General features: G+C 31.6%; 1 pseudogene; it reads right to left on the reverse strand.

The window, feature by feature from the left end:
- Positions 1 to 2,028: 2,028 nt before the first annotated feature.
- On the reverse strand, positions 2,029 to 17,317 carry LOC120115273 (annotated as a pseudogene).
- Positions 17,318 to 19,082: the final 1,765 nt, after the last annotated feature.

Raw genomic sequence — 19,082 nt, forward strand, 5'->3', positions numbered from 1 at the left:
ATCGTAAGGCTATATTTTTTATATCTCCCTTGAGTTTAAATTTTTTAAAGAATTTGGATATATCAAGAGCATGATCGACAATAAGAGTCGAACAAGAGTAGGTGGATGTTCATCTATGACGACGATCAACAATGATAACGGTATTGAGTTATAGGATTAAGGCTTCAAGTACAAAGATCTAGAGAATAAAAGTTTATAAAGATATAAATTTTAAATTTTATTTATGAAATTGAGATAATAACAAAAGAGTTTACGTTTATGAAAATTTAGAAGTTTGAATTTAAAAATTTATGGTATTAGTAGGAATTAAATTTATTCAGTAGTTAAAGACATAATTATTATTTCTAAAGATCTTTAAGTACCGGTGACTATAATAGAAGTGATTAAATGTTTATATCAAATAATAAAATATAGATACTATTTTATAATCAATATAATTTAATAAGAAAAAGAAAATTATGGATGAATGACCGACAATAAAATTTAGGATAAAGTATAGTAATGGTCACTAAACTTTTTTAAAACTTTCATTTAGGTCCCCCAACTTTTAAAACTTACAATAAAGTCCTCCAACATGTAGTCTATTTGCAAAATGGTCCCCCAACATTTAGTCTATTTGCAATATGGTCCCCGACCGTTTGACGCCATTACACTGCCGTTAGTACGTTTGCAATATGGTCACTGAACTTTTTCAGGTGCTTGCATGTTGGTCCCCCAACTTTTAAAACTTCCAACACAATCCTAAATTTCATTACTTTTTATTTGATTTTTGGGATTTCATTATATTTGATCATCTGTTGGAAAATCTTTAAGCACAAGGATCAAACGAAGAAATTATTATATGCCATTTATACAAAATAATTCCAGTTTTGTTGGTGACTTTCAACAATGATACTTACTTTATCTTAGTAGTATTTGTCAACTCTGCATTTCTAACCCCATTTTTTTTCTCACAAGCATTTCATCGAACATCTATGCTTCATTTGAGATGACATGTATCTAACATTACACCTTGAATCGTTGATGGTCCCAATAGTCCCTTGGTCGGGTCTTCTCTAAATTGACCCTTATTCAAGTCAACACCTCCACATAATTCAAAGTTAGATTAGAATTTCTCATGCATCCTCGAATGAAAAGTTACGCTGGAAATGAGAAGAGAGAAGCCAAAAAGAAAATTTGAGATCGAAAAGGAATTTGGGGTTTAGAATGAAATTTAGGATTATGTTGCAAGTTTTAAAAGTTGGGGGACCTAAATGCAAGTGCCTAAAAAGTTCAGTGACCATATTGCAAACGTATTAACAGAAGTGTAACAGCGTCAAACGGTCGGGGACCATATTATAAACAGACTAAATGTTAGGGAACCATATTACAAACAGACTAAATATTGGGGGACTGTATTGCAAGTTTTAAAAGTTAGAGACCTAAATAAAATCTTTAGAAAAGTTTAGTGACTTTTACTATAAATTAAGCTGACCCTATTCCCATATGTAATGGGGTGAGGGGGATGTAAGGTAGTAGGCTGCCCCTAACACCAGGTTGAGAGCAGCTTCCGTAGAAGACCTCCGACAGTCAGAATTATGAATTATCCACCGTTGGACTCGATCCCACGACCATAAGGTTAAGAGCTTTGCACTCTACTTTACCCTAAAATTTAATAGAAAACAGGTAGGCGTTCGATGACAACAAAGGACTGACAATAGAATTGATGGATAATGATAATTCAACGACGGCTGTGGCAACATCAGCGTCAGTTTAAGGATGGGTGCTTAAGAAGACAAAATAATATGATTCCTCAGCAAAACCAAAAATTATAAACAAAAGTTCGAAAGGACAAAATACAATTAAAAATGACCAAAACGAGACAACCTGCCACCGTCTATCAAGCACCCAATACTGAGAACGAATACCAGACAACATATTAGAACATAAGAAACCAACTATTTCATAAACCATAAAGTCTGTCAATCTGTTATTATGATTGTATAATGCTCCATCTGCGAATATCGTAATCAGTTTAGCCAGCACGGTTCACTTCCCACCTTTTTTGGCAGCAGACTTGGTGAACTTGGCACCGGTCGGGTCCTTGTTCTCAACATTCCTGATAACGCCGATGGTAACAATCTGTCGCAAGTCCCTAACGGCAAAACGCCCTAGAGGCGGATACGCAGAGAAGGTCTCGATAACCATTGGCTTGGTAGGAACCATCTTGATCATACCAGCATAACCATTCTTAAGGAACTTGGCTTCCTTATCGAGTTCCTTACCAGATCGCCTGTCGATCTTAGTCAACATCTCCGAAAACTTGACCGCAATGTGGGAGGTGTGTTAGTCGAGGAACGGCGCATATCCATTTCCGATTTGGCCTGGGTGGTTCATGATGATGACTTGAGAAGTGAAGTTCGCAGCCTCCTTTGCGGGATCATCCTTGGCATTCGATGCAACAAAACCTCGTTTGAGATCCTTGACAGCAACATTCTTAACATTGAACCCGACATTATCACCAGGAAGAGCCTCTTTAAGAGCTTCATGGTGCATTTCAACGGACTTAACTTCAGCGGACAGACCAGAAGAATCAAAAGTCAGAACCATACCCGGCTTCAAGATACCGGTTTCAACACGACCGACTGGGACAGTTCCTATGTAATACCCCAAAAATTTAGACAATGACCAAAATGAAAAATTTGAAAGTTTGATGGTCAAAGTAGAAAATTAGGAAAAAGTTTAGGGAATTAAGTGATAAATTTCCTAAAAAGAATTTTATTCCATAAATAGATGGTTTACTCTTAAAAGTGGAGCTTTATGGAAATCATACTTTTGGAATTGTAATTTTAGTAAAGAACAATTAGAAAGGGTTAAAGTCCGATAAGGAATCGGTAATTCAGATTGAATTGAAATTTTACAAAAATTTGAAGGATGTTATAAAATGATTGGAAATATTATTTCAATAGTTTAGATCAGAGAAATTGGTATGGATATGTGCAATGTTTCAGATTTAATCGAAACAGTGGAATTTAGTGACCAAAACGCAAGTTTTGAAATTTCATGGGAAATTTTGGAAATTAAAGTCAAAATAATTCATCTTTGACTTTGAAAGATGATAAGGATGAGTTGGCATGGTTTTATGGTGAATATGGAGATTCATTAATGGCAAAAATGGAAATTCCTATTGGATTGAATAAAAAAATGCCATTATAATATATATTGCCATGTGATAGATTTATTTATCATTAAATATCAATCATGGATGAGCATTTCCAGCTTCTTCTTCCTCCAAGGGCCAGCACTTTCAAGCAAGAAAGGTAAACATTTTTAGTTTGAATTTTGAAGCTATTTCTTGAGAATTAGACTCAGTGTAGTTAGGAAAAATGTTCTACGTTCAATTCTCTACATTTTGACATGAATTTTACTAGGGTTCATGTTCAAGTCTTAGGTTTTATGGGTTTTGAAGAGTTAAGTGATTTTAAAGAATTGGTTGTAAGAATTGATGAAGAACCTAAGAATGAAGTTAAAGAAAACAGTTTGGATTTTGAATCTGGCAGTAGGTTTGAAAAATTCACCAGAAATTATATAAAAATAATTTTGAGGTTATTTTTATATATTTGTGTTCATATATTGATCTAGTTTTGTTTCAAATAAACGGGGATCAATTTCAAGGTGTATACAAAAATATATGAATTTTTAACCGAGAAAAGGTTAGAAAAATCGGACAGCAGATTCTGCAAAACAGATTCTGTTGGACAATTTTGAAAATTCACCATAAATTGTACAGAATGAATTAGAAGGAGTTATTTATATGTATAGATTCTTATTTAAGTCTAGGTTTCAACGGAAGAAACGGAATTAAATTCCAGTGTGTATATCAATACAGAATACTGATTCTTTAAAGGTAGTGTGAATTGTCTGCATATGGAAATTTTAGAATTTAAGTGGAAGGGATTAGAAAATGAAGAGAAATATTTAAATGTGGAATATGTTATAGGATGGTTGGAATTGAAGTTAAATGGTAAGATACCATTTTGTGTAAATTGGAAAAGTTGGTTCCAATGTTAAAAGGAATTATTAAGATTTAAGTATTTTGATAGATAATGAGTTTCAAATATATTATGGAGTTATTTTGGGATACGTTTATGTTAGTACAATACTAACATCTGTATTATTATGAATTTTTTATTTATACAGATCATGATTGATTTGCGATTGAAGCAAGTCAAGTATAAAAAGGGTTTATTGTGGAATAGTGAGGCACAAATTTGGAAAATTTTAAAGTGTCAAGGTGAGTGCAATACATGTATGAAATTATACATGGATGTTTTATACATTATCAGGAAGACTTGCGATAAGTCAACCTTTTACTTAACAGCATGATATTATGTCATTTATCATATATTTGACATATTCTAAATATGTCAAAGGTGGAATATAAAATGCATTGATCACTGATTTTTGCATATGATGTTATCATGAACATATATATTTTTATCATGAATGATATTGCGAGTATGAACTGCCAAATGTTAAATGGAATTGATATACTTTGCCATGGATGGATCAAATAAAATTGACTATATGCCCAAGTATGTTATTGAGGTTCAGTAGTATTAATGACTTGCCATAGAGTCTAGCAGTTGCATATTGGGTAGCACTGAGTGTCAAGAGAAGGCACATAGTACAGGCCTTAGTGTCTAGTGAAGACATGATACAAACACTACGGTGTACTAGGTGGGTAAATCCCGACCTCAGCACTACGGTGCATTATTAAGTGAGCAAAGCTCGACCTCAGCACTTCGGTGCAATATTTGACTCCTATACCGGGTTCCTCATACAGTTATACTATGGGCTATGATTTATGGTTTATTGGTTAATAAATGGTAATCATGAAAATAAGCTTATGAGCATATGTAATAATGGCAAGTATATTAGTAAAATAAGCTTACGAGCTTATGGAATAAATGGTAAGTATATTGGTAAAATAAGCTTACGAGCTTATGGAACAAATGGTAAGTATATTGGTAAAATAATTTTACGAGCTTATGGATTAAATGGTAAGTATATTGATAAAATATTGGATATGTTGGTAACATGATTTTATGGCATTTTTGGAATTTGACATTGAAATTCATGCATGAATTGTATTGCACTGTTTACTGTTTTAAATTGTCTTACTAAGTATATACTTAGCGTGTGATGATTTTCACGCGTGGGTAAAAAGACAGTGGTGAGTAAAAAGTTCAAAGTGACAACAAGCATCGAGGAGTATATTTCAATATCAGTAAGACATTCTATGATGGAATTTGAATTAGATAGTGGCATGTAATTAATAATGTTTAATTTATTTTGTTGAATTAAATTGGAAACAAAATGGAACTTTATACGATGAAAGGTTAATTTTTGTGAATTTTATGTATTTTTAAGAAAATACTGTAGCAGTTACTGTAGCAGTGCATCAATACACAATTTTAATTCGATGTTTTTGTTCATCGGTATACTTTTCACATTACTGTAGCAGTGCATCGATACATTGTTTACTGTTCACGGTACTATTCACTGTTCATAAAAAAACTTTTGAATTAAATTGTTATAACGAAACATAATTTATCTTATATGATATTTTTATAATATCAGTTACCATTTTAAGAAAATAAATTTTAAATTGATTTTGAAATGTAAATAGTTTTAGAAATCCGGGTGACATCCATAATCCGTATAGGTATAATTATACGAGTTATGAGTGTTACATTTAGTGGCATCAGAGCTACATGTTTAGCCAATTCTAGGACTAAACGGAGTTTATTTTGAGTTAAAAAGTATATACATGCCACTAAGATGTCAAAAGTTACTGATAGTTGTATATATATTGTGATGATGTTTACTGGGAGTAAAGTTACTCTTTACTAAAGTATGATGATTCCGACTATGTTCAGATGTTGGAACTAAAGATAAAGGTAGAAAATCGAAAATGTTGAAAAGGAGGTCGAGGTTGAAATCGACAAAAAGGGACCGACACGACTTATGTAAAACACCTTAGAAGGGTGGATGTTATAAGGGATTTTTCTCCATTTTGTAGAAGAAATGCCCCAGCTTTTAATGAAGTTTCTGAATGGGAAGAATCGATTAAAAATTTTGAACGGTTTACAAGAAAAGTTGAATCGGATGAGGATCCAGAGGAAATTTTTGAATCTAGTGATGATTCTGAGGTTCCTCTAGGTAAGCTTAAATAAGTGAGAAATATTTAAGCTAAACATTAAATTGTTTAAATCATTGTTGATTTGAGCAAGAGGAAATAAATAAGCGGTAATAAGTTGTCCGCTAAAAGTTTAAAGAAAGTTGAGTTATTGGTGAATCAAATGATTATGAGTTGGATTGAGAATAAATATCAAGTCCATAAAACTTGATAGAGTTACCTTGCGAAGGTAAATTTGTGAAAATAGATTGTTTAACCTTCCATGCTGTAATGAATTATTGTATAGATCGAGATTGATTCTCAAGAACTTGAAAAGTGTCAAGTTCGTAGTGAGAGGAAATATAGTAAATTTGTTTGATAGTGTGAATTTAGTATTAACTACCATGAAGTTATTGCTACAAATTATCAAGTTTTCTTATTGAACGATGTGAACATTGAGACTTTCATTTGAGATTGAAAATGTTTCAACTGTTTGAAAATATTATCTTTGGATCTGGAAAAGTTATATAGATTTCCTTAAGAATAAAATAAGGAATTCTATGGTAGTGATATTCAATTGAATTTGATAAAAAAATGTTATTATGGCGGAAGACCCATAGGTCACGGTCATAACACAAGTGTTAGTTAGACAAATAATAAATGTCCAATAAAGATTCAGGAGCTTATGTTATTGTTGAATCCGATGGGATTATCATTAACGAGTTTAGATCATTTTGATCATGAGTTGGTTGTTTCTGCACTAAGGTTGGATTAATGGTCGCAAGTAGCGATTAATTTAGAAAAATGCAGAGAAGTTAAGAATTTTAATGATTGATGAAAAAGTGAAATCATCACTAACATGATATCAACAATGGTTGCGATTAAGATGATATAAAAAGGATGCATAGCTTTTCTAACTAAGGTGATAAATACTAAAGTATCTGAAGTAAGATCATATGATATTTCCATAACTCGAGAATTTTATATGTTTTTAGATTATTATTTGGGTTACTTACAGATTGAGAGGTGGAATTTATATTAATGGTTATCAAGGCATTGATCTTGTATTTATGGGTTTATATCGAATGGTTGCAATTGAGTTAAGAGAATAAAGAACCAATTGCAAGAATTGATAGATTGAGGATGCATTAGACTGAGTATTTTATCTTTGGGTGAATTGGTATTGTTTATAAAAGAAATAGATCTATGCGATTATGCATAGATTATCGATAGTTAAACAAAGTAACTATCAAGAACAAATATCCTATTTTAAGGATTTATGGCTTATTTGATAAGCTTAAAAGGAGCAACAATTTTCTCTAAAATTGATATTCGAATGGGATATCACCAGTTAAATATTAAAGAGGAATATGTTCCAAAGATATTTTTCAGAAAATGGTATGAACACTACGAGTTCGTGGTAATGCCGTTTGGTTTGACAAATGCTCAGGCAACATTCATGGATTTGATGAATCGGGTATTTCAATTTACTTGGATTAATTTGAGGTGGTATGTATTGATGACATTCCGGTATACTTGAATACAAAGATAGAGCATGATTCTTATCTTCGTATTACGCTCGAGATACCTAAGGATAAAAAGTTATATGCCAAACTGTCAAAGTGTAAGTTTTGGTTATCAGAAGTTAATTTTCTTAGTAATGTTGTCTCGACATATGGCATTAGAGCTAAAAAAATATAGTATAAGAAAAGAAGAAAAAAAGAAGAAAAAAAGAAGAAAAAATAGAAAAAGAAAAGAAAAGAAAAATAGAAAAAAAATGAGAGATTGTTAAAAAAATATTTCACTGGTGGAAAAACATTGATACTAAAGACTTTGAAGTCAACTCTGATGGGTATCTATTTTATCGAGGAAGAATGTGTATTCCTCATAGTGATGAGTTTAAGAAAGATATTCTTTCTTAGGCACATTATAGTCCACTGACTATGCATCCAGGTGGGAACAAAATGTATCAGGATGTAAAGAGTCATTTTGGTGGCTAGGTATGAAAAGAAACATTATTAAGTTTGTTGCTACATGTTTGACATGTCAACAAGTAAAACCTGAGAATCAAGTGCTTTCGTAATTGTTGCAAGTGATTTATATTCCAGAGTGGAAGTGGTAAAGAGTCACTATGGATTTTGTTAGAAGGTTACCTTTGACATCAAATAAAAAGGATTTCATTTGGGTGATAGAGATCCAAAGTTCACTTTAAGATTTTGGAAATATTTGTATAAAGTTTTGGGTATTTGATTGAATTTCAGTACGATTTTTCATCCATGGATGGATGGTAAGTCAAAAAGTATTATTCAGATATTAGAAGATATGCTAAGAGCATGTGTGATTGATTCCAAGGAATCAAGGGAAAAGACAAGTATTTGATTTTAGTAGAATGTTCCTACAATAACAGTTATTAATTGAGTAACAAGATGTCTCCGTATGAAGTTTTATATGGGAGAAAATACCGAACACCATTGAATGGGTTCGAGTTAAAAGATCGAAATCTTGTTGGCCCATATTTATTGAAAAAGGTTGAGGATAAAGTAAATAAAATTAAAGATAATCTCAAGATGATATTTGATCGGCAAAAAGTCTTTTGCAAACTTAAAGTGAATGGGTTAAAGTCAGATAAGGAATCGGTAATTCGGATTGAATTGGAATTTTACAAAAATTTGAAGGATGTTATAAAATGGTTGGAAATATTATTTTAAAATTTTAGATCAGAGAAATTGGTATGGATATGTGCATTGTTTCAGATTTAATCAAAATAGTGGAATTTAGTGACCAAAACGCAAGTTTTGAAATTTCATGGGAAATTTGGAAATTAAAGTCAAAAAAATTCATCTTTTACTTTGAAAGATGATAAGGATGAATTGTCATGGTTTTATGGTGAATATGGAGATTCATTAATGGCAAAAATGGAAATTCCTATTGGATTGAATAAAAAAATGCCATTATAATATATATTGCCATGTGATAGATTTATTTATCATTAAATATCAATCATGGATGAGCATTTCCAGCTTCTTCTTCCTCCAAGGGCCAGCACTTTCAAGCAAGAAAGGTAAACATTTTTAGTTTGAATTTTGAAGCTATTTCTTGAGAATTAGACTCAGTGTAGTTAGGAAAAATGTTCTACGTTCAATTTTCTACATTTGACATGAATTTTACTAGGGTTCATGTTCAAGTTCATCTTGAGTTGATGAAGGGGATGTTGATTCTTGGGTTTTATGGGTTTTGAAGAGTTAAGTGATTTTAAAGAATTGGTTGTAAGAATTGATGAAGAACCTAAGAATGAAGTTAAAGAAAACAGTTTGGATTTTGAATCTGGCAGTAGGTTCGAAAATTCACCAGAAATTATATAAAAGTAATTTTGAGGTTATTTTTATATATTTGTGTTCATATATTGATCTAGTTTTGTTTCAAATAAACGGGGATCAATTTCAAGGTGTATACAAAAAGATATGAATTTTTAACCGAGGAAAGGTCAGAAAAATCGGACAACAGATTCTGTAAAACAGATTCTATTGGAAAAATTTGAAAATTCACCATAAATTGTACAGAATGAATTAGAATGAGTTATTTATATGGATAGATTCTTATTCAAGTCTAGGTTTCAACGGAAGAAACGAAATTAAATTCCAGTGTGTATATCAATACAAAATATTGATTCCTTAAAGCTAGTGCGAATTGTCTGCATATGGAAATTTTAGAATTTAAGTGGAAGGGATTAGAAAATGAAGAGAAATGTTTAAATGTTGAATATGTTATAGGATGGTTGGAATTGAAGTTAAATGGTAAGATATCATTTTGTGTAAATTGGAAAAGTTGGTTCCAATGTTAAAAGGAATTATTAAGATTTAAGTATTTTGATAGATAATGAGTTTCAAATATATTTTGGAGTTATTTTGGGATACGTGTATGTTAGTACAATACTAACATATGTATTATTATGAATTTGTGATTTATACAGATCATGATTGATTTGCGATTGAAGCAATTCAAGTATAAAAAGGGTTTATTGTGGAATAGTGAGGCACAAATTTGGAAAATTATAAAGTGTCAAGGTGAGTGCAATACATGCATGAAATTATACATGGATGTTTTATACATCATCAGGAAGACTTGCGATAAGTCAACCTTGTTTATAGCAGCATGATATTATGTCATTTATCATATATTTGGCATATTCTAAATATGTCAAAGGTGGAATATAAAATGCATTGATCACTGATTTTTGCATATGATGTTATCATGAACATATATATTTTTATCATTAATGATATTACGGGTATGAACTGCCCAATGTTAAATGGAATTGATATACCTTGCCATGGATGGATCAAATAAAATTGACTATATGCCCAAGTATGTTATTGAGGTTCTGTGGTATTAATGGCATGCCATTGAGTCTAGCAGCTGCATATTAGGTAGCACTGAGTGTCTAAAGAAGGTACATAGTGCATGCCTTAGTGTCTAGTGAAGACACGATAGAAACACTACGGTGTACTAGGTGGGTAAATCCCGACCTCAGCACTACGGTGCATTATTAGGTGAGCAAAGCTCGACCTCAGCACTTCGGTGCAATATTTGACTCATATACCAGGTTCCTCATACAGTTATACTATGGGCTATGATTTATGGTTTATTGGTTAATAAATGGTAATCATGAAAATCAGCTTATAAGCATATGTAATAATGGCAAGTATATTGGTAAAATAAGCTTACGAGCTTATGGAATAAATGGTAAGTATATTGGTAAAATAAGCTTACGAGCTTATGGAACAAATGGTAAGTATATTGGTTTTATAAGCTTACGAGCTTACGGATTAAATGGTAAGTATATTGATAAAATACTGGATACGTTGGTAACATGATTTTATGACATTTTTGGAATTTGACATTGAAATTCATGCATGAATTGTATTGCATTGTTTACTGTTTTAAATTGTCTCACTAAGTATATACTTAGCGTGTGATGATTTTCACGCGTGGGTAAAAAGACAGTGGTGAGTAAAAAGTTCAAAGTGACAACAAGCATCGAGGAGTATATTTCAATATCAGTAAGACATTCTATGATGGAATTTGAATTAGATAGTGGCATGTAATTAATAATGTTTAATTTATTTTGTTAAATTAAATTGGAAACAAAATGGAAACTTTATAGTGATGAAAGGTTAATTTTTTTGAATTTTATGTATTTTTCGGGAAATACTGTAGTAGTGCATCGATACACAATTTTAATTCGATTTTTTTATGCATCGGTATACTGTTCACGTGACTGTAGCAGTGCATCGATACACTGTTCACTGTTTACGGTACTATTCACTGTTCACTGTTCATAAAAAATCTTTTGAATTAAATTTGTTCTAACGAAACATAATTTATATGATATGATATTTTTATAATATTACTTACCATTTTAATAAAATAAATTTTAAAATGATTTTGGAATGTAAATGGTTTTAGAAATTTGGGTGACATCCATAATCTGTATAAGTATAATTATACGAGTTATGGGTGTTACATTTATTGGCAAGTTATTGCTACAAATTGTCAAGTTTTCTTATTGAACGATGTGAACATTGAGGCTTTCATTTGAGATTGAAAATGTTTCAACTGTTTGAAAATATTATCTTTGGATCTGGAAAAGTTATATAGATTTCCTTAATAATAAAATAAGGAATTCTAAGGTAGAGATATTCAATTCAATTTGATAAAAAAATGTTATAATGGAGGAAGACCCATAGGTCACTATCATAATACAAGTGTTAGACAAATAATAAATGTCCAATAAAGATTCAGGAGCATATGTTACTGTTGAATCCGATGGGATTATCATTAACGAGTTTTAGATCATTTTGATCATGAGTTGGATGTTTCTGCTTTAAGGTTGGATTAATGGTCGCAATAAGCGATTAATTTAGAAAAATGCGGAGAAGTTAAGAATTTTAATGATTGATGAAAAAGCGAAATCATCACTAACGTGATATCAGCAATGGTTGCGATTAAGATGATATAAAAAGGATGCATAGCTTTTCTAGCTAAGGTGATAGATACTAAAGTATCTGAAGTACGATCATATGATATTTCCATAACTCAGGAATTTTCATATATCTTTTTAGATTTATTATTTGGGTTACCTCCAGATTGAGAGGTGGAATTTAATATTAATGGTTATCAAGGCATTGATCTTGTATTTATGGGTTTGTATCGAATGGTTGCAATTGAGTTAATAGAATAAAGAACCAATTGCAAGAATTGATAGATTGAGGATGCATTAGACCGAGTATTTTATCTTGGGGTGAATTGGTATTGTTTATAAAAGAAATAGATCTATGCGATTATGCATAGATTATCAATAGTTAAACAAAGTAACTATCAAGAATAAATATCCTATTTTGAGGATTTATGACTTGTTTGATCAGCTTAAAAGGAGAAGCAATTTTATCTAAAATTGATATTCGAATGGGATATCACCAGTTAAATATTAAAGAGGAATATGTTCCAAAGATAGTTTTCAGAAAACAGTATGAACATTACGAGTTCGTGGTAATGCCGTTTGGTTTGACAAATGCTCAGGCAACATTCATGGATTTGATGAATCGGGTATTTCAATTTACTTGGATTAATTTGAGGTGGTCTGTATTGATGACATTCCGGTATACTTGAATACAAAGATAGAGCATGATGCTTATCTTCGTATTGCGCTCGAGATACCTAAGGATAAAAAGTTATATGTCAAACTGTCAAAGTGTAAGTTTTGGTTATCAGAAGTTGATTTTCTTAGTCATGTTGTCTTGGCATATGGCATAAGAGCTAAAAAAATATAGTATAAAACATAAAAAAAAAACAAAGAAGAAAAAAAATAGAAGAAGAAAAAAAAAAGAAAAATAGAAAAAAATGAGAGATTGTTAAAAAAATATTTCACTGGTGGAAAAAAATTAAGACTAAAGACTTTGAAGTCAACTCTAACGGGTGTCTATTTTATCGAGGAAGAATGTGTATTCCTCATAGTGATGAGTTGAAGAAAGATATTCTTTCTTAGGTACATTATAGTCCACTGACTATGCATCCAGGTAGGAACAAAATGTATCAGGATGTAAAGAGTCATTTTGGTGGCCAGTTATGAAAAGAAACAATATTAAGTTTGTTGCTACATGTTTGACATGTCAACAAGTAAAAGCTGAGAATCAAGTGCTTTCGTAATTGTTGCAAGTGATTTATATTCTAGAGTGGAAGTGGTAAAGAGTCATTATGGATTTTGTTACAAGGCTACCTTTGACATCAAATAAAAAGGATTCCATTTGGGTGATAGTGACCGGTTAATTAAATCGACACATTTCATTTTTGATGCAAATGGATTATGCATTGGATAAATATACATAGTTATATATTAAGGAGATAGTTCGAATACAAGGAAAATCAGTTTCCATTATATCGGACACAGATCCAAAGTTCACTTTAAGATTTTGGAAATATTTGCATAAAGTTTTGGGTACTTGATTGAATTTCAGTACGATTTTTCATCCATAGATGGATGGTAAGTCAAAAAGTATTATTCAGATATTAGAAGATATGCTAAGAGCATGTGTGATTGATTCCAAGGAATTAAGGGAAAACAAAAGTATTTGATTTTAGTAGAATGTTCCTACAATAACAGTTATTAATTGAGTAACAAGATGACTCCGTATGAAGTTTATATGGGAGAAAATACTAAACCATTGAATCGGTAATTCGGATTGAATTGGAATTTTACAAAAATTTGAAGGATGATATAAAATGGTTGGAAATATTCTTTTAATATTTTAGATCAGAGAAATTGGTACGGATATGTGCAATGTTTCAGATTTAATCGAAACAGTGGAATTTAGTGACCAAAATGCTAGTTTTGAAATTTCATGGGAAATTTCAGAAATTAAAGTCAAAATAATTCATCTTTGACTTTGAAAGATGATAAGGATGAGTTGTCATGGTGAATATGGAGATTCATTAATGGAAAAAATGGAAATTCCTATTGGATTGAATAAAAAAATGCCATTATAATATATATTGACATGTGATAGATTTAGTTATCATTAAATATCAATCATAGATGAGCATTTCCAGCTTCTTCTTCCTTCAAGGGCCGGAACTTTCAAACAAGAAAGGTAAACATTTTTAGTTTGAATATTGAAGCTGTTTCTTGAGAATTAGACTCAGTGTAGTTAGGAAAAATGTTATACGTTCAATTCTCTACATTTTGACATAAATATTACTAGGGTTCATGTTCAAGTTCATCTTGAGTTGATGAAGGGGATGTCGATTCTTGTGTTTTATTTGTTGTGAAGAGTTAAGTGATTTTAAAGAATTGGTTGTAAGAATTGATGAAGAACCTAAGAATGAAGTTAAAGAAAACAGTTTGGATTTTGAATCTGGCAGTAGGTTCGAAAATTCACCAGAAATTATATAAAAATAATTTCGAGGTTATTTTTATATATTTGTGTTCATATATTGATCTAGTTTTGTTTCAAATAAACGAGGATCAATTTCAAGGTGTATACTAAAAGATATGAATGTTTAACCGAGGAAAGGTCAGAAAAATCGGACAGCAGATTCTGCAAAACAGATTCTGTTGGTCAAATTTGAAAATTCACCATAAATTGTACATAATGAATTATAAGGATTTATTTATATGGATAGATTCGTATTCAAGTATAGGTTTCAACGGAAGAAATGGAATTAAATTCTAGTGTGTATATCAATACAGAATATTGATTCTTTAAAGGTAGTGTGAATTGTCTGAAAATGGAAATTTTAGAATATAAGTGGAAGGGATTAGAAAATGAAAAGAAATGTTTAAATGTTGAATATGTTTTAGGATGGTTGGAATTGAAGTTAAATGGTAAGATACTATTTTGTGTAAATTGGAAAAGTTGGTTCCAATGTTAAAAGGAATTATTAAGAGTTAAGTATTTTGATAGATAATGAGTTTCAAATATATTATAAAGTTATTTTGGGATACGTTTATGTTAGTACAATACTAATATGTATTATTATGATTTGTGATTTATACAGATCATTGATTTGCGATTGAAGCATGTCAAGTATAAAAAGGGTTTATTGTGGAATAGTGAGGCATAAATTTGGAAAATTATAAAGTGTCAAGGTGAGTGCAATACATGCATGAAATTATACATGGATGCTTTATACATCATCAGGAAGACTTGCGATAAGTCAACGTTGTTTATAGCAGCATGATATTATGTCATTTATCATATATTAGGCATATTCTAAATATGTTAAAGGTGGAATATAAAATGCATTGATCACTGATTTTTGCATATGATGTTATCATGAACATATATATTTTTATCATGAATGATATTGCGGGTATGAACTGCCCAATGTTAAATGGAATTGATATACTTTGCCATGGATGGATCAAATAAAATTGACTATATGCCCAAGTATGTTATTGAGGTTCAGTGGTATTAATGACTTGCCATTGAGTCTAGCAGCAACATATTAGGTAGCACTAGAGTGTCTAGAGAAGGCATATAGTGCAGGCCTTAGTGTCTAGTGAAGACACGATACAAACACTACGGTGTACTAGGTGGGTAAATCCCGACCTCAACACTACGGTGCATTATTAGGTGAGCAAAGCTCGACCTCATCACTTCGGTGCAATATTTAACTCCTATATCGGGTTCCTCATACAGTTATACTATGGGCTATGATTTATGGTTTATTGATTAATAAATGATAATCATGAAAATAAACTTATGAGCTTATGTAATAATGGCAAGTATATTGGTAAAATAAGCTTACTAGCTTATGTAATAAATGGTAAGTATATTGGTAAAATAAGCTTACGAGCTTATGGAACAAATGGTAAGTATATTGGTAAAATAAGCTTACGAGCTTATGGATTAAATGGTAAGTATATTGGTAAAATAAGCTTACGAGCTTATGGATTAAATGGTAAGTATATTGATGAAATATTGGATATGTTGGTAACATGATTTTATGGCATTTTTGGAATTTGACATTGAAATTCATGCATGAATTGTATTGCACTGTTTACTGTTTTAAATTGCCTCACTAAGTATATACTTAGCGTGTGATGATTTTCATACGTAGGTAAAAAGACAGTGGTGAGTAAAAAGTTCAAAGTGACAATAAGCATCGAGGAATATATTTCAATATCAGTAAGACATCCTATGATGGAATTTGAATTAGATAGTGGCATGTAATTAATAATGTTCAATTTATTTTGTTGAATTAAATTGGAAACAAAATGGAAACTTTATAGTGATGAAAGGTTAATTTTTGTGAATTTTATGTATTTTTCGGAAAATACTGTAGCAGTGCATCAATACACAATTTTAATTCGATGTTTTTGTGCATCGATACACTGTTCACGTTACTGTAGCAGTGCATCGATATACTGTTCATTGTTCTCGGTACTGTTCACTGTTCATAAAAAATCTTTTGAATTATATTTGTTATAGCGAAACATAATTTATATGATATGATATTTTTATAATATCAGTTACCATTTTAAGAAAATAAATTTTAAATCGATTTTGAAATGGAAATGGTTTTAGAAATTCGGATGACATCCATAATCTATATAGGTATAATTATACGGGTTATGGGTATTACATCCTATACCACCTATCTTGTAAACATCCCGAAGAGGGAGACGGAGAGGCTTGTCTGAAGGCCTCTTGGGCTCATTGATCTGGTCAAGAGCCTCCAGAAGAGTAGGACTCTTGTACCAATCCAAGTTGGTAGACCTCTCAATCATGTTATCACCCTTAAAACCGGAAATCGGAAAAAATGGAATCTTCTCAGGGTTGTATCCCACCTTCTTCATGTAGGAAGAGACTTCCTTCACAATTTCATCGTATCAAGCCTTCGAGTATTAACCAAATAGAAAATTAGCAACAATGTCAACCAACAACAAACAAGTATCAACCAAAGATACATAAGACTTTTACCTTGTTGCAGCAGCAAATCATTTGCTTGACACCAAGGGTAAAGGCAAGCAAAGCATGCTCACGAGTCTGACCGTCCTTCGAAATACCAGCCTCAAAACCACCAGTGGTGGAATCGATAATCAAAACTGCACAGTCGGCCTGTGAGGTACCAGTAATCATGTTCTTGATCAAGTGACGGTGTCCAGGAGCATCAATCACAGTGCAGTAGTATTTATTGTTTACAGATTTTATAGTTTGTTATTTCTCCAAAGGTATTAAGTAACAACAAAATGTTTTGAAAGTAAAATAAAGAAGAAATGACAGTGAGTGCATGCAATAGTATATTTATGTTAAATAAACAAGCATACAATTAAAAAACAAGAAAATGTTCATGTATTTAATTTTTGATAAATTAATTTTTATGTTCGGATCGAATTCGGATATTCGGATATCTGATCTGAAAATTCGGATATCCGTATCCGATTTTTTTGGATCAGTTACGGATTGTAATTTTAGTGATCCAAATTTTTGGATATCTGAAATTTCGGATCGGATAATATCCGATATCCGATTGTAACCCCCTCAGACCGATGCGGGTAACCCGATCCGATCCGAGGTGTCATATTAGGGCCACCAGAGCGGCCCACCATAAAAATAGCGGAAATTTAAAACTTTATTAAAACATGTAAACCTATAAAATCATTAATCGGTATGCAAAAATAAAACAGATTTTCAGACTCAGATATAAAACAAAATACAATTGCATGCCCCCTTATCACATGTATCATAATCTGCAAGCAACGCCCGAAGAACTTCTTTATTGATGTATAGATGCACTGGTACGATTCTTTTAACCTGAAAAGGTGAGTAACAGAGTGAGTTTTGGAAAGCCCAGTAATACAGAATTACCAGATGATGCTGAAGAACGTGCAGATACAGATAACATATATTTCCTTATCGGTTCAAACATCTATAGATCTTTATGTTGAGTGGAAATCCTATTGAAATTTCAGGTAGTAACAGACAATGAGCTTTCAGTTCAGAGAAATATTTAGAGATTCTAGGTTTAATCGTTTCAACCGAACACATCATAATGTGTAGGTTCCCCAGAACCATACACCCCATGTACAACAGTAAGGCCATGAGCAAAAAGCCGATGAACCTGCAGATATACTTCCTCCAACAATACCCCCAAATAAAACATTTACTGTCAATAAACAGAGATATCAGAAAACAAATCATAATTCAGATCAGATATCAGAACAGAATCCATGTCAGGAATCAGAACAGATTTCATATCAGATGTCAGAACAAAATTCAAATAGGAAATCAGATAAAATATTCATGTGAGTAGGAAATACACTAGAGTTTCCAGATATTATTTAGAGATATTGGATAATCTTATCAGGTGAAGAAACACGGATCTTCAATTTACCGATAGAATATCGAAAGTTAGAATCATTATTGGAAGAGTTCATTAACTGACATAATCATCAGTTATTCAAAATATGATTTATCAGGATCATATCTTATTCGGACATTTTTCGGAAGCTCAACGTAATCATAAGGGTATTCAGAATCATTTACATATAAGTTACTTGTGTTTTCATATATGCCCAGAGTGGTTTGAGCTGATAAGGGAGAATGAGAATTTAGAACCTTTACAATCTATGTCGATTTATTGGATTATCGAACAACTCCAGATGAATAACTCCCAGAACTAATGCTTGTCGACTGGTCAATTCATTGTCCTTCCAGGGTATTTACTTTTTAATACAAAAAATTTATATACGTAGATCATCTTCAGAATCATCGCTGAATATATCTTAAGGAAACTAACAGATATTCCAATGCTCTTTATTTCATTTCCACGCTTCCACGATATCATGAAATGCTGACGTGCTTGATTTGTAGTTCATGACTCATAAAAACATTACATCATGTATGTTCATTAATGTTTC

Source organism: Hibiscus syriacus, unplaced genomic scaffold (genome assembly GCF_006381635.1).
Source record: "Hibiscus syriacus cultivar Baekdansim isolate YM2019G1 unplaced genomic scaffold, ASM638163v2 tig00110260_pilon, whole genome shotgun sequence".
Classification (NCBI taxonomy): domain Eukaryota; kingdom Viridiplantae; phylum Streptophyta; class Magnoliopsida; order Malvales; family Malvaceae; genus Hibiscus; species Hibiscus syriacus.